Source organism: Anolis sagrei, chromosome 4 (assembly GCF_037176765.1).
Source record: "Anolis sagrei isolate rAnoSag1 chromosome 4, rAnoSag1.mat, whole genome shotgun sequence".
Lineage (NCBI taxonomy): Eukaryota > Metazoa > Chordata > Lepidosauria > Squamata > Dactyloidae > Anolis > Anolis sagrei.
In genome coordinates this window covers 33,428,428-33,442,784 of record NC_090024.1, presented here as the reverse complement: position 1 = coordinate 33,442,784, position 14,357 = coordinate 33,428,428, and positions in this window count along the sequence as shown.

Sequence of the window (14,357 nt, the reverse complement as noted above, 5' to 3'; positions counted from 1 at the left end):
TTTACTCAAGTGTACTCAGGTACTTCCTTTGGCCTTCAGTCCCATTTTGTTTTCTTTACTATCTTGCCTTATGGAGAGTCCTCATAAACGTGGACATTTGCACACTGTTTTGTGATCTTTAATTTGGCCCAATGAAGATGTTATGCTGATGACAATTTTATCATTTTCCTTTGGCCAACACGACTACCTTCTCTTTTTGAATCACATCTAGGTGTGTCTCCAGTCAGCTGAGCCAGAACAGAAACTGAATTTAATTAGGGATTAGGTGTGTCCTGCTAGTACAAGTCCGAGGACACAACATGTGTCTTACTTGCACAACTGAACAGTCTGTTTAGTTGGAAATACGATATTAAAAGTCTGTAGAAAGAAGTTGACTTTTGTAATTAAAGCATTCATAGAATTCCTTCTCAGCAAATAGAAAGGGGATTACATTTAGTACATCTTTCATGTTCTGCCTTCATTTTGTACTGGTACCATTGATCTTCTAGGATTGTATTTTTCTAGGCTCACAGGTAATATATAAGGCAGGCTACTGACAAGGCTGGCTTAGGATACTGGAGGTTGTAGTCCATCACGTTCTGGAGAGCTCCAGTTTGAGGAAACCTGGTATTACAGTATAATGTTGATGTAACCAGTTCACTTCTTTAAAGCATGACAAAAGAGTCAAAACTGGGATTGCATGGTTTGATTCATGGCTAGGCAAATTAATGGGTATGGCACTGGATTTCAAAAGCAGATTTTGAAGTGTCAGTCAGTTCTGGAATGCTGCTGAACATTGAATGTAACAGGATTTAACAGCCTATACTTTTATCTTTATTCCTAAATTCATTAATTGGATTTCTTAATACAGTGCAGGATTTCTTTTTCCTTTTCAGCTGTACTCTTGATCTTGTTATTGTCTCTCAATTGGGAGTGGGAATTATGTGGTCTGCATTCAGACTGAGGGGGCTCAGTCCTGGATCTTCACAGGCCTCTATGGCTCCTGAAATCCCCTACCCATTTTTTCAGACATATATTACCTCTGTGTGGTTTGGCCCCTAAATCCTATTTCAGAGATGCCTGGACTGTGACTCAGTCAAGATCACTTTGAAAAATGACCAGAACTAACTGGAACATAATTTTCGATTTCCAAAAATTGTGGCAGTGTTGCCCATGTGGGGCTAAATAGAACTAAAACAGGTACTCTTGATTCTTAACTCATGCTCACCCCTTCCCCTTGTACAAAGATATTCTCCCTCACCCCCCCCCCTCCATTTATTTGTTCCTTGTTTTTTTCCCCAGGACTGGGAACAAAAGTGAATCATACTCTTTAAAATTTTATACAGTTTAAAAACTTCCGAAATATATAGGATAAAATATTGCAATTATTAAAACTACTAAAGACTATTAAAAACCAATCTCCAATGCCATATAGAACTGCAGTCCTGTTCTTAAAAACTCTCTGTCTTAAAAGCCTATCTGAATAAAAAGGTTTTAATTCAAAATCCTGCGCTGCTTGGAAAAGTCGTTTGTATTTACAAAGATGATTGTAATCCAGTAGGATAGCTCTATCTACAAAAATGACAAGGGATGGGTTTTCAGACACAATACAAAACATATTTGTTTGGCTTCCATTGAAGGTCAATGACAACATCCCCATCCAAAGCAAATGATTTTTTTCCCTATGTCAGGGGCGACTTGAGAAACTGCAAGTCACTTCTGGTGTGAGAAAATTGGCAGTTTGCAAGGACATTGCCCAGGGGACGCCTGGATGTTTGATGTTTTATCATCCTGTGAGAGGGTCTCTTATGTCCTTGTATGGGGAGCTGAAGCTGACAAAGGGAGCTTGTCCCGTTCTCCCTGGATTTGAACTGCTGACCTGTCTGTTAGCAGTCCTGCCAGCACAAAGGTTTAATCCATTGCACCTCTGGCAAATGATTATCTGCACTAAATTAATGATGATTCAAAACCATGTTGCTTAACAGGTTTTTTGGTGACTGGATAATTAACCAGGCATCTCCAAAATTAGTTCCTGCAACTATAATGTTTCCAGGGGACATCCAGTTCACAGCTGACATTTTATAACAAAAGGTTAATGCTAAATCTAACAGAAGGGCTGGCAAAGGGATGACCTTTACTTGTTGGAGACATTCAGATCTCTTTAGCATGCATGACAGAGAAGAAAAACTGCAGTGGGTTAAAGGTTGAAATGATGTTGCATAGTTTCCCCTATGTTTAACAAGAGTACTAACCACATCCATTTCACTTTTGACTGACTGGGATTGGATATCATGCATGAGACAATATGGCCAGCTCTAGGCATGTTGGAAGCCTTACTGAAAGTAAGAAAAAGGGAATAAGTTGTACATCTAAATTGTGTTTAGTTGTCCCCCTTTTAGATACTTTTAAAATTCAAACATTTTCTTGTTTCTGACATGTACACGCCAGTGTTTGGTTTAAAGACAAGTCAAAACGTCTCTTTAATGTGAGTATGCATTATGTCTGTTTTGTACAACCAAAAGGCACAATTTTGTGCTATGACTATAATTGTACCAGTTCCATTTTCCAATGAAGAAACAAGAAAACAGCAATTTATTTGTACAGAGAACAGGTAGGATTGGGGTATAATCTGGTAAAAAAATGTCCCCTTGGGGAGATAGGGTGGAATATAAACAAAGTGTTATTATTATATATTGGTGTGTGTGTGTGTGTTTATGTGTGTGTGTGACTATAATTACAAGAATCACCCAGCCAGCATTACTTCTAAAAATTCTGGGAGATGTAGTTCCCAAAAGCAATGCTTCTAAGCTTTAGGTTGGAGGAAATAAACCAAGAATCTTAGTGTCTAGAACTTGGCCGAAAACAAAACTTCTAATGCCAGATATCTCTGCTGTGGATTTGTTTCTTGCCCAGATACGTAAATCATAGGGAACTGATTTGACTGCAGTTATGTGTTCATAAACTCCTCTTGCAATCCCTACAGACAGCCTAGTTTGGGTGTGTTTGGAGTCTAGTGTCCTTTGTGTAAACAGGGAAGTCACAAGAACTTGATCCTACAAGCATTTTCTGGGGCTAAATTCCATTCTCTTTCATCAGAGAATACTGGCAAAGGACAAAATATGGAAATGTCAAGCTGTAACACTTATGGAAAGACTACAGTTTGCTACTCACTTTTTAAAAATTGTGCTATGAGATTGCTATCCTGCTTCTTGGCAGGGGGTTGGACTGGATGGCCCATGAGGTCTCTTCCAACTCCATGATTCTAGGAAGGCTTGGCCATCTTTTCTTCCCTGTAGTCAGAAATCATTGGTGTTTCCTCTGATTGGCTCAAGAGTTAGTGTGGTTTGCATCCTGGACTAAGAATCTGGAAGACTAGGGTTAAAATCCCCACTTGGTCATGGAAACTTGTTGGGTGATCTTGGGCCAGTCACATTCCCTTGGCCTTTGAGAAAGGCAATTGCAAGCCTTGCGTGAGGAAAACCTTCCAAGTAAGTTCAGTTATAGGTTTACTTTGAGCTTACCATAAGTTGGACTTGGACACACACTACAATAACAACAGATAAGTCCTCAAACCTTTTAAGCAGAGGGCCAGTTCAGATGGTAATTTGAAAAAAAAAATCAAATTCCTATGCATACTGCACACCTCTTATTTGTAGTGATTGATACACACACACACACACACACACACACACATATACACGAATGAGCAAGATGTAAATTAAGAACATTTTTAGCCAGCATAAACTTACCAGTATTTTAATTGGAAGTGTGGGCCAGCTTTTGGCTGGTGAGATAGTCAAGTTAATTAGGATTGTTGTTGTTGTGCACCTTCAAGTCATTTCAGACTTAAATGACTGGACAAGTGTAAAGGTAAATGACCTTGGAGGGCCTTATCCAGCCTGCGAGCCTTTGTTTGGGGAGTCCTGAAATAGGTGATATGATCAAGAAAGAACTGAACTGCAGGGAAATATATATTCTTTCAGGTATTTTGAATCAATTTGCAGAATTACTATGGCCAGTGGAAAGGGATCATGAGGGCTGTAATAGAAGCCCAAAGGTTCCCAGTCCTACTTTAGTGCAAGGTCTGAGAATGCCTGCCCTCTCTCTGTCTGTATGTCTGTCTGTTTGATGATGTGTGAAAGAGTATTCAGTATTTTTTGTAGGATACATTGCAGAATCCCCTAACCCAGCATTTCTCAACCTGGGGGTGGGGTCACAAGGGGATGTCAAGGGGGATCGCCAAAGACTATCAGAAAACACAGTATTTTCTGTTGGTCATGGGGGTTCTGTGTGGGAAGTTTGGCCCAATTCTATCATTTGTGGGGTTCAGAATGCTCTTTGATTGTAGGTGAACTTTAAATCCCAGCAACTATAACTCCCAAATGTCAAGCTGTGTTTTTCCCAAACTCCACCAGTGTTCACATTTGGGCATATTGAGTTTTTGTACCAAGTCCAGTCCAGATCTATCATTTTTTGAGTCCACAGTGCTTTCTGAATGTAAGTGAACTACAACTCCAAAACTCAAGGTGAATGCCCACCAAATCCTTCCAGTATTTTCTGTTGCTCGTGGGAGTTCTGTGTGCCAAGTTTGGTTGAATTCCATTGTTGGTGGAGTTCAGAATGCTCTTTGATTGTAGGCGAACTATAAATCCTAGCAACTACAAGTCCCAAATGACAAAATCAATCCCCCCCAACCCCACCAATATTCAAATTTGAATGTATAATGTATTCGTGCCAAATTTGGTTCGGTGAATGAAAATACATCCTGCATTTCAGATATTTACATGACGATTCATAATAACAGCAAAATTACAGTTATGAAGTAGCAACGAAAATAATGTTATGGTTGGGGGTCACCACAACATGAGGAACTGTATTAAGGGGTCGCGGCCTTAGGGAGGTTGAGAAACACTGCCCTAATCAGCAGTGTGTTATCTGCTTAAAGAATCTGGTAATAATATGTCTTGCTTCTGATGCAGCTGCTAAAAAAGCTAATGTAATTCTAGGATGCATCAATAGGAGTATAGTGTCTAGATCGAGGGAAGTATCACTTTATTCTGCATTGGTCAGATCTCACCTATAGTACTGTGTCCTTTTCTGGGCATCACAATTACAGAAGGATAGTGACAGGCTGGAATGTGTCCGGGGAAGGTCAACCAAAATGGTAAACAGACTGGAAGCCTTGCCCTATGAGGAACGCCGGAAGGAGATGGGCATGTGTAGCTTGGAAAAGAGAAGTCTTGAGAGGTGACAAGATAGCCATATTTACATTTACTGCTTGTAAAAGAGACTGGACAACTCACAGTGTAGATGCCTCCAATTCTGAAAGAATTATGTTGGTTGTCCAAGTTGCACTGTGCCCTTTCTAATAAGAGAAGATGAAGTTTCAACTGGGATTGGGATTAGGGTTCAATAGAAAAAGCTATGCTTGCCATTGGAAAGCATTAAAACTGGACAAGAGTGTTTTTAATTGTTATCTGCATGCCTGTGGCCAGTTTCGAATTGGAATTTTAAAAGAGAGGAGTTTCTGAGAAGTAGAAAAGGGAGTTGCTATGACTCAATAGAAAATAATTTTTTTTACAGTACAACTGAACAGGCCAGACCTATAAAATTCTTGCTATAGGAAACAAAGGTGTGAAATTGGGAGAGGGCCCTCTAAGGTACTGCTTGTAAAAATTAAGAGAGTGGCACCATGGAGTCCTTGTGTGGTGCTCAATGCTTATTTGGGTAGTAAGCACTGATTATACTGCAATTACGTTGTAAATAAAATATATATTACAGAGACAGTGATATACTGTACTTATCATGCACGGGAAATGAAACCTTGTACTGATGTGTCATTGCTTGAGGAAGTGGCAAATACATGGAATTTCATTTTAAATTGCAGGATGAAAACAAATGTGAAACTGTTAGGGCCCCTTGTGATCATGCATATTTCTCCCTTTTGCCCAAAGCCTGCCTCATCTTGTGTTAAAAGTTAATAATGTGATATTCTGTCCATATTGCTGGGAAGGGAAATATTATTTGAGATCTATGTCGTAGGATCGTAGAATCATAGAGTTGGAAGAGACCACATGAGCCGTCTTGTCCAACCCCAAGGAAAAGCACAATCAAAGCACCCCTGACAGATGGCCATCCAGCCATATCTATTCCGTATCTTGTATGGAATTCTATCTACAGCTTGATCTAAGGTTGTATAAGTTACTTCATGGGCCAAAACTCCCAAAATCTCCCAACCAGCATGGCTAATGAATGGAGTGGGACTTGGATGGGAGACCACTAATTAATATCAGGCGCTGTATTTCAGATGAAAGAACAGACCAAAGAGTATGTTAGCTGGCCCTGGTTGTTTCATATCTGGAATTTCCCTGTTTTCCCGAGTGTTATTTTTTTATTTACTGTCCTGATTTTAGAGTTTTTTTAAATACTGGTAGCCAGATTTTGTTCATTTTCATGGTTTTCTCTCTTCTTTTGAAACTGTTGCTTGCGGATTTCAATGGCTTCTCTGTGTAGTCTGACATGGTGGTGGTTAGAGTGGTCCAGCATTTCTGTTTTCTCAAATAATATGCTGTGTCCAGGTTGGTTCAACAGGTGCTCTGTTCTGACTGACTTATCTGATTGAATTAGTCTCCCACTCTGGACATTCCACAGATATATAAACCTGACTGCTTCTGGGACATGGCCATACAACCCTGTCCAAACAATATTCTTTTGAAATTTTGAAATTCATGGGGTTGTCAAAATCAACATACACACCAATGCCTTAAATCAAGAAATAGTTTTTAAAAAGATCTATACAGATACTCGCAGGAACACCTCAGCAAGCAGGAGTCCAAAAGTGGCAGGCGAAAACCCGGGTGAGTGACTCCCTCCTGGGCACACAGAAGACTGGGCAACTTGGAAGGCACTGAACAGACTGCGCTCTGGCACCACGAGATGTAGAACCAACCTTAAGAAATGGGGCCACAACATGTGAGTGTGGAGAAGAGCAAACCACATACCACCTATTCCAATGCAGTCTGAGCCCCGTCTCATGCACAGTGGAGGACCTTCTTATAGCAACACCAGAGGCATTCCAATTGGCCAGCTAATGGTCAAAAGACATTTAGTATAATGCCAAGTTTTTAGACTTTGTTTGTGTTCTTAAATACATTACAACAGTACCTTTGGTTTGCTTCTGATACAATAAATAAATAACATGCTCATACATGCAGCCCTGGGAAATTTGAATGTTTACAACATTTTGTGACATTGTGGGTGTTCCTAATAAATACATTGCCTGCTTGTAGATTTTGGTTTGTTTTTGGCCTCATAGACCAATCTGGATAACTATCTATTGTGAAGCAGCGTTTTCTGTAAAGGATAAACAGTGTCAGGTCTCGGTCTGTAGAATGAGATATCATTTGTGTTCCAAGTCATTTTCAAACTTTTCAAAGCCAAATGGGTATCCTAGCCAAATGGATTTTGTTGAAGCTAATGGGATTTGTAGTGAGAGTGCTAGTGAAATTCTGTTCTCAGTTACATTAATGTAAACTAAAACTAATTCCAAAGGATTATATTGGATTAATTTCAATGTCCGGCATTTCTCTTTCGCACATATCCACCGCCATAGCAACCCCCTCTCCTTTTTGCATAGAAGCAGCATTGTTAACCCTCTGGTTTTTAAAAAACCTCCACTGAAGTTCAAGAGATCTAGCCAGTCCTTTACATACTTTGATAAATATAACCTCTGCCCCAATACATAGAACTGTACCTAGCTGTGCTTTTTTTAAAAAGGTCATTAGAAGAGATTATTTAAAACATGCTCTAATGCAGGGACTATATTCTCATCTGTTCATGCATGGGGATTTATGTCTGTAAACTCTCCGCACATCTGGATGATGAGAAACGTAATAGTGGTTGCGTTCCCTGGCCTTAAAGATCCTGATACTTTTTACAAATTTGGTCTAAAAATATCCTAAAAAGCAGAGAGATGGTGCAGAATTAGGGAATTTGAATCGTACACAATTTAGTGTTTTCTGAGATAGGAAACTTATTGGACAACCATGGGCTAATTGCTCTCTTTCTCCTGGGGTGCATCTACACCAGGCATGGGAAAACTTTGGCCCTCCAGGTGTTTTGGACTCCTACTCCCACATATACCATGCAGCTGTGGACAAGTCTACATAGGAACCACCAAACACAGGAACATGAAAGGCACTGCAGACTACTTCAACCAGAGAAGTCGGCCATAGCAGAGCACCTGATGAACCAGCCTGGATACAGCATATTATTTGAGAACACAGAAATGCTGGACCACACCAACAACCACCATGTCAGACTACACAGAGAAGCCATTGAAATCCACAAGCACGTGAACAATTTCAACAGAAAGGAAGAGACCATGAAAATGAACAAAATCTGGCTACCAGTATTAAAAAAAACTCTAAAATTACAACAGCAAAACAGCAGAGAGGAAACAACCAGGCGCATCTTAACACCTCTCAACAAAATATTTTCCCAGGCTCAGCCAGGCCTTCAAATGCTAATGAAGGTGGTCAGTTGAAACATTCACACCTAGCTCCAGCAGAGAAGAGCTCTTTGCCCCACCCCAGCCATTCCACAGATATATAAACCCATTGTCCTAATTCCAACAGACCTCACTACCTCTGAGGATGCTTGCCATAGATGCAGACGAAACGTCAGGAGAAATGCCTCTAGAACATGGCCCTATAGCCCGAAAAAACCCACAAGAACCTACTGATTCCAGCCATGAAAGCCTTCGACAATACATTAAACACTCTCAAGTCTCAGAGGAAAGTAATGCAAACTTATTCTGAACAAATTTTGCCCATAAAGACAAAAGGCACACTGTAACAATATAATCAGAAAACATGTGTGTCATATTCTACAATCTTCTTTGTTTTGGACACTGTGTTACTTTTGAATGTAACACTGAGCCCACACTCAGTGCTTCACTACTGATAAAAAATTGCAACTGTTTAAACGAAATACATGCTTCTTTCATTAGCTGCTCAATTTCCAGTCCTTAAGTAGTTTTGGCAGGCTGACATGACAACAATGCTCTGCATTTAACATAATAGACAGAATCACAGAATCGTAGCATTGGAAGGGACTTTGTGCTATTTAAAGAGTGCAGTCAGGTCACTCAATATTTTTACCAAGCTGAACATGTCCAATTTATTCAAACTTTTCTCATATATTTTGTTCTCTACATCTCTTATTATCCTTGTTGCCCTTCACTGAACAAGCTCCAATTTTTCTATAAAAGGTAAAGATAAAGGTTTCCCCTGACATTAACTCTAGTCAAGTCCAACTCTGAGTGCTGATGCTCATCTCCATTTTTAAGCTGAAGAGCCAGCGTTGTCCATAGACGCCTCCAGGGTCATGTGGTTAGCATGACTGACTGGTGTGCCGTTACCTTCTTGCAGAAGTGGTACCTATTGATCTACTCACATTTGCATGTTTTTGAACTGCTAGGCTGGCAGAAGCTGAGCCTAACACTGGGAGCTCACCATACTCCGTGGATTCAAACTGCCAACCATTTGGTCAGCAAGTTCAGCAGTTCAACCTGCTGCACCACCAGGGTACTTTTTTAAAAATAAGGTGCCCAGAACTGAACACAGTACAGCCTCGCCAACAATGTTGTGTATATAGGGGAACTTTTACTTCCTTTGGAGCCTCTGGTGGTGCAGTGGGTTAAATATAAATATAATATAATATAATATTAAATATAAATATTAAATATAAATGTTTCAAATAATAATAAATAAAAAAACCTCTGAGTTGCTGAATTTGCTGACCAAAAGGTTGGCAGTTTGAATATGGGGAGCGGGGTGAGCTCCTACTGTTAGCCCCAACTTCTGCCAGCCTAGCAGATTGAAAACATGCAAATGTAAGTAGATCAATAGGTACCGGTCCAGCAGGAAGATAATGGTGCTCCATGCAGTCATGCCGACCACATGACCTTGTAGGAGTTTGTTTATTTATTTATTTATTTATTTATTTATTTATTTATTATTGCGCTTGTATACCGCTGTTTCTCAGCCTACATTGGCGACTCAACGCGGTTTACAACACTACAATAATCAGCAATATTCAGTTTAAAAAGCATAAAAACACATACATAAAACACAATATTGGGCCACCAATAACAAACCAATGCATCTCTTAACTAAAATCGCAATCCAATTTCCTCGTCTGTGATTACCAATCCTTGATCATCAGATTCATTGCATCGGATTAACCGAATGCTTGTTCGAACATCCATGTCTTCAGTCTTTTTCGAAACACCATCAGCGAGGGGGCTGATCTTACCTCTATGGGGAGGGCGTTCCAAAGCCGAGGGGCCACCACAGAAAAGGCCCTGTCTCTCGTCCCTGCCAGCCGCACCTGTGAAGCAGGCGGGATAGAGAGCAGGGCCTCCCCAGAAGATCTTAGGGTCCCGGTGGGCTGATAGGCCGAGATACGTTCGGATAGATAAGTTGGGCCAGAACCGTTTAGGGCTTTAAAGGCCAATGCCAGCACTTTGAATTGGGCCCGGTAGCAAATCGGCAGCCAATGGAGCTGGTACAGCAGAGGAGTTGTATGCTCCCTGCGCCCTGCTCCTGTTAGTAACATGGCTGCCGTTGGACTAATTGGAGCTTCCGAGCCGTCTTCAAAGGCAACCCCACGTAGAGAGTGTTGCAGTAGTCAAGACAGGATGTAACCAGAGCGTGGACTACCGTGGCCAAGTCAGACTTCCCAAGGTACGGTCGCAGTTGGCGCACAAGTTTTAATTGTGCGAATGCTCCCCTGGTCACCGCCGAAACCTGGGGTTCCAGGCTCAGCGATGAGTCCAGGATCACACCCAAACTGCGAACCTGCGTCTTCAGGGGGAGTGCGACCCCGTCTAACACAGGCTGTAACCCTATACCCTGTTCGGCCTTGCGACTAACCAGGAGTATCTCTGTCTTGTCTGGATTCAATTTCAATTTGTTCGCCCCCATCCAGACCGTCACAGCGGCCAAGCACCGGTTCAGGACCTCGACAGCCTCCTTAGTAGCAGGTGGAAAGGAGTGACAGAGTTGGACATCATCTGTGTACAGATGACATCGCACTCCGAAACTCCGGATGATCTCGCCCAGCGGCTTCATGTAGATGTTAAACAACATGGGAGACAGTATTGAACCCTGAGGAACCCCACAAGACAAAGGTTGTGGGGTAGAACAGGAGTCTCCCAGTAACACCTTCTGAGACCGACCCTCGAGGAATGAGCGGAGCCACTGCAAAACAGTACCTCCAAGACCCATCCCCGCGAGGCGTCCCAGAAGGATACCGTGGTTGACGGTATCGAAGGCTGCTGAGAGGTCGAGCAGCACCAACAGGGACACACTCCCCCTGTCGAGCTCCCGACGCAGATCATCCACTAAGGCGACCAAGGCTGTCTCGGTACCATGCCCCGGCCTAAAGCCAGACTGTGCCGGATCCAGATAATCCGTGTCTACCAAGAATGCCTGGAGTTGTGAGGCCACCACACGTTCCATGACTTTGCCCAAAAAGGGGAGATTGGAGACAGGCCGATAGTTGACGAATTGAGTGGGGTCCAGTGATGGTTTCTTCAACAGCGGTTTTATCACAGCTTGTTTTAAGCTGGCTGGAATTTTGCCCTCCCGAAGGGAGGCATTAACCACCACCTTCACCCACTCGGCCAATCCCCCTCTGGCCTCCTTCAGAAGCCAGGATGGGCAGGGGTCTAGGATGCATGTGGTAGCTCTCATTCCTCCAAGCACCTTGTCCACATCCTCGGATTGAACCAATTGAAATGAATCCATCAAAATTGGACAAGCAGATGCTCGTGTTACATCCTCAGAGACTGCCGTTAATATGGTATCCAGTCCAGAGCGGATCAAAGCGACTTTGTCTGCAAAGAACTGAGCAAAAGCTTCACAGCGAGCTGCCGAGTCATCAGGGCACCCATCCTGAGTGGTGGGTTTTAACAAGCCTCTGACAACTCGGAACAGTTCAGCCGGACGGTTCTTTGCAGACGCAATAGTGGCCGCAAAGAAGGTCTTCTTTGCGGCTTTTATTGCCGCGGCATATGCCCTTAAAAAGGACACAAACCGTGTTCGATTTGGCTCGCTCGGATCCGAACGCCACACGCTCTCTAGTTCCCTCTTCCTTCGCTTCAACACTGCCAGTTCCTCGGTAAACCAAGGGGCTGGTTTAGCTCGGCTACTTGAGAGGGGACGTTCTGGAGTGATCGTGTCTATTGCCCTAGTCATCTCCCCATTCCAGAGAGCGACCAGGGCATCAACAGGATCACCAACCGAGGTGGCGGGAAATTCCCCAAGAGCCATCAGGAATCCATCCGGATCCATAAGCCTCCTGGGGCGGACCAGCTTAATGGGTCCTCCACCTCTGCGGAGGTTAGGGGGTGCAGTGAGTCTAAAACTGACCAGGTGGTGGTCGGTCCATGGCAACGGAGAGATGGATAGCTCCTCGACACCGCCACCTTCCTCCCATCCCTGGCAGAAAACCAAGTCCAATGTATGTCCAGCACTGTGGGTGGGGCCAGATACCTGTTGGGACAGCCCCAAGGTTGCCATGGTAGACATGAAGTCCTGAGCCGCTCCCGATAAGGTAGTCTCGGCATGGACATTGAAGTCCCCCAGCACAAGCAGCCGTTGGGACTCCAATGCCAGGTCCGAGACCACCCCCGCTAGCTCAGGCAGGGAGACTTTAGTGCAGCGAGGTGGACGGTACACTAACAGAATCCCTAATCTGTCCCGGTCACCCACCCTCAGGTGGACGCATTCAAAATTTGTTGACTGCGGGATGGGGGCCCTGGTCAGAAGAATGGAATCTCTATAGACCACTGCAACTCCGCCTCCCCGCCCTCCGGATCTCGGTTGGTGCTGCACAGAGAAACCTGGTGGGCAAAGCTGGGTCAAATTTACACCTCCCGCTTCGTCCAACCAGGTCTCCGTGATGCATGCCAGATCTGCCCGTTCATCCAGGATTAAATCCTGGATGAAGGTTGTTTTGCCATTGACAGATCTGGCGTTCAACAGCACCACTTTCAATTCGGAGGGACCGCCATCCTGGTTACACCAACTTACCATATCAGGAGACCGACTTGGAATTACTAATGTTGTTCCACGTTCCCTAGGCCGAATTAGAGGTCTCCCTTTCCCGTATCTCCCCCTCCCCACCACGACTTCTATGGGGGCTCCCCGGTTAACGGAAGCCTCTCCCTCCTCCATGACGCATTCAGCAGCCATAGTATCAACCCATAGTTCATTGTTGACTGTTTGATATGTTACAGCTTCAAATTGCCATAGTCTTGTCTTCCATTCATTTCCAGCTCTTATTATGTTATACTCGGGTCTTTCTGAACTACTCCATTCCCTCTCTCTACCACAAACAAACAATGGACAATGCCATCTTAGAAATGGAGATGAGCACCACCCACCAGAGTTGGACACAACCAGACTTAATATCATGGAGAAATCTTAATTCCTTTACTTGGAAACTCTGCTTCTATTAATGTAGGTTAATGTAGGCCTTCACCTTTTTTGTTGCAGCATCACACTTCTGACTCATGTCCAACCTATCAATAACAATGCTGAGCCAAGTATCCTGCATTTGGTTTGATGGATAAGGGTTCAAATCCCCACTCAAGTCATGGAAACTCGATCCAACCATAGTTTGCATTTCTTTTCATAATAATGTTTTAATTCAACAGGAACTATTTCAGCACACATTTTAATTGTTCTGCTGAAGGCAACAGGACTTCAAAAGGCTTCTGGTAGGAACCATTTATGCATTTATATTATCTAAATGAGACTTCTCAGATGCCCTGTCGATGCTGATAAGGTTCCCAGAGGCAGATGAAGTAGCTGGAGAATTTTTTTTTCAGCAGAAAAAAATGTCTGAATGGGAATGAGTTAAAGCAGCCACTCCTCTCATCTTCCCCTTTCAAATTGTAGCCTCCGCAGCTGTGTTGCATTAAAGTCCCCAAAGAAAATCATGGATTTATACATAACATGTAGTTGTAGCCCAATAGCCTGTAATTTCTGTTCTGCGGGAGCAGCCTGTTCACCATGTCTTTGATTTGTGCATTTGAATTTTCTGGCTACAAATACTATACCCATTTACTTAAAAGAAATCCCTACTAAACTCAGGGGGGGGGGGGGTACATTTTGGGAAATAAATAACAGGACTGTGCTGCTGAAAAACAATGTGGGTTTTCCTAGATAATTCTGAACCAGAAATATTTCCAGTGTCCTAAACTGATTGGAATCTGATTTAGTACATTTAGATGGCATGTAGTTTTTACTCCATTTACATAAAAACAACAAGCCGATAACATTTCTATGTATGCATAAAATTTACTA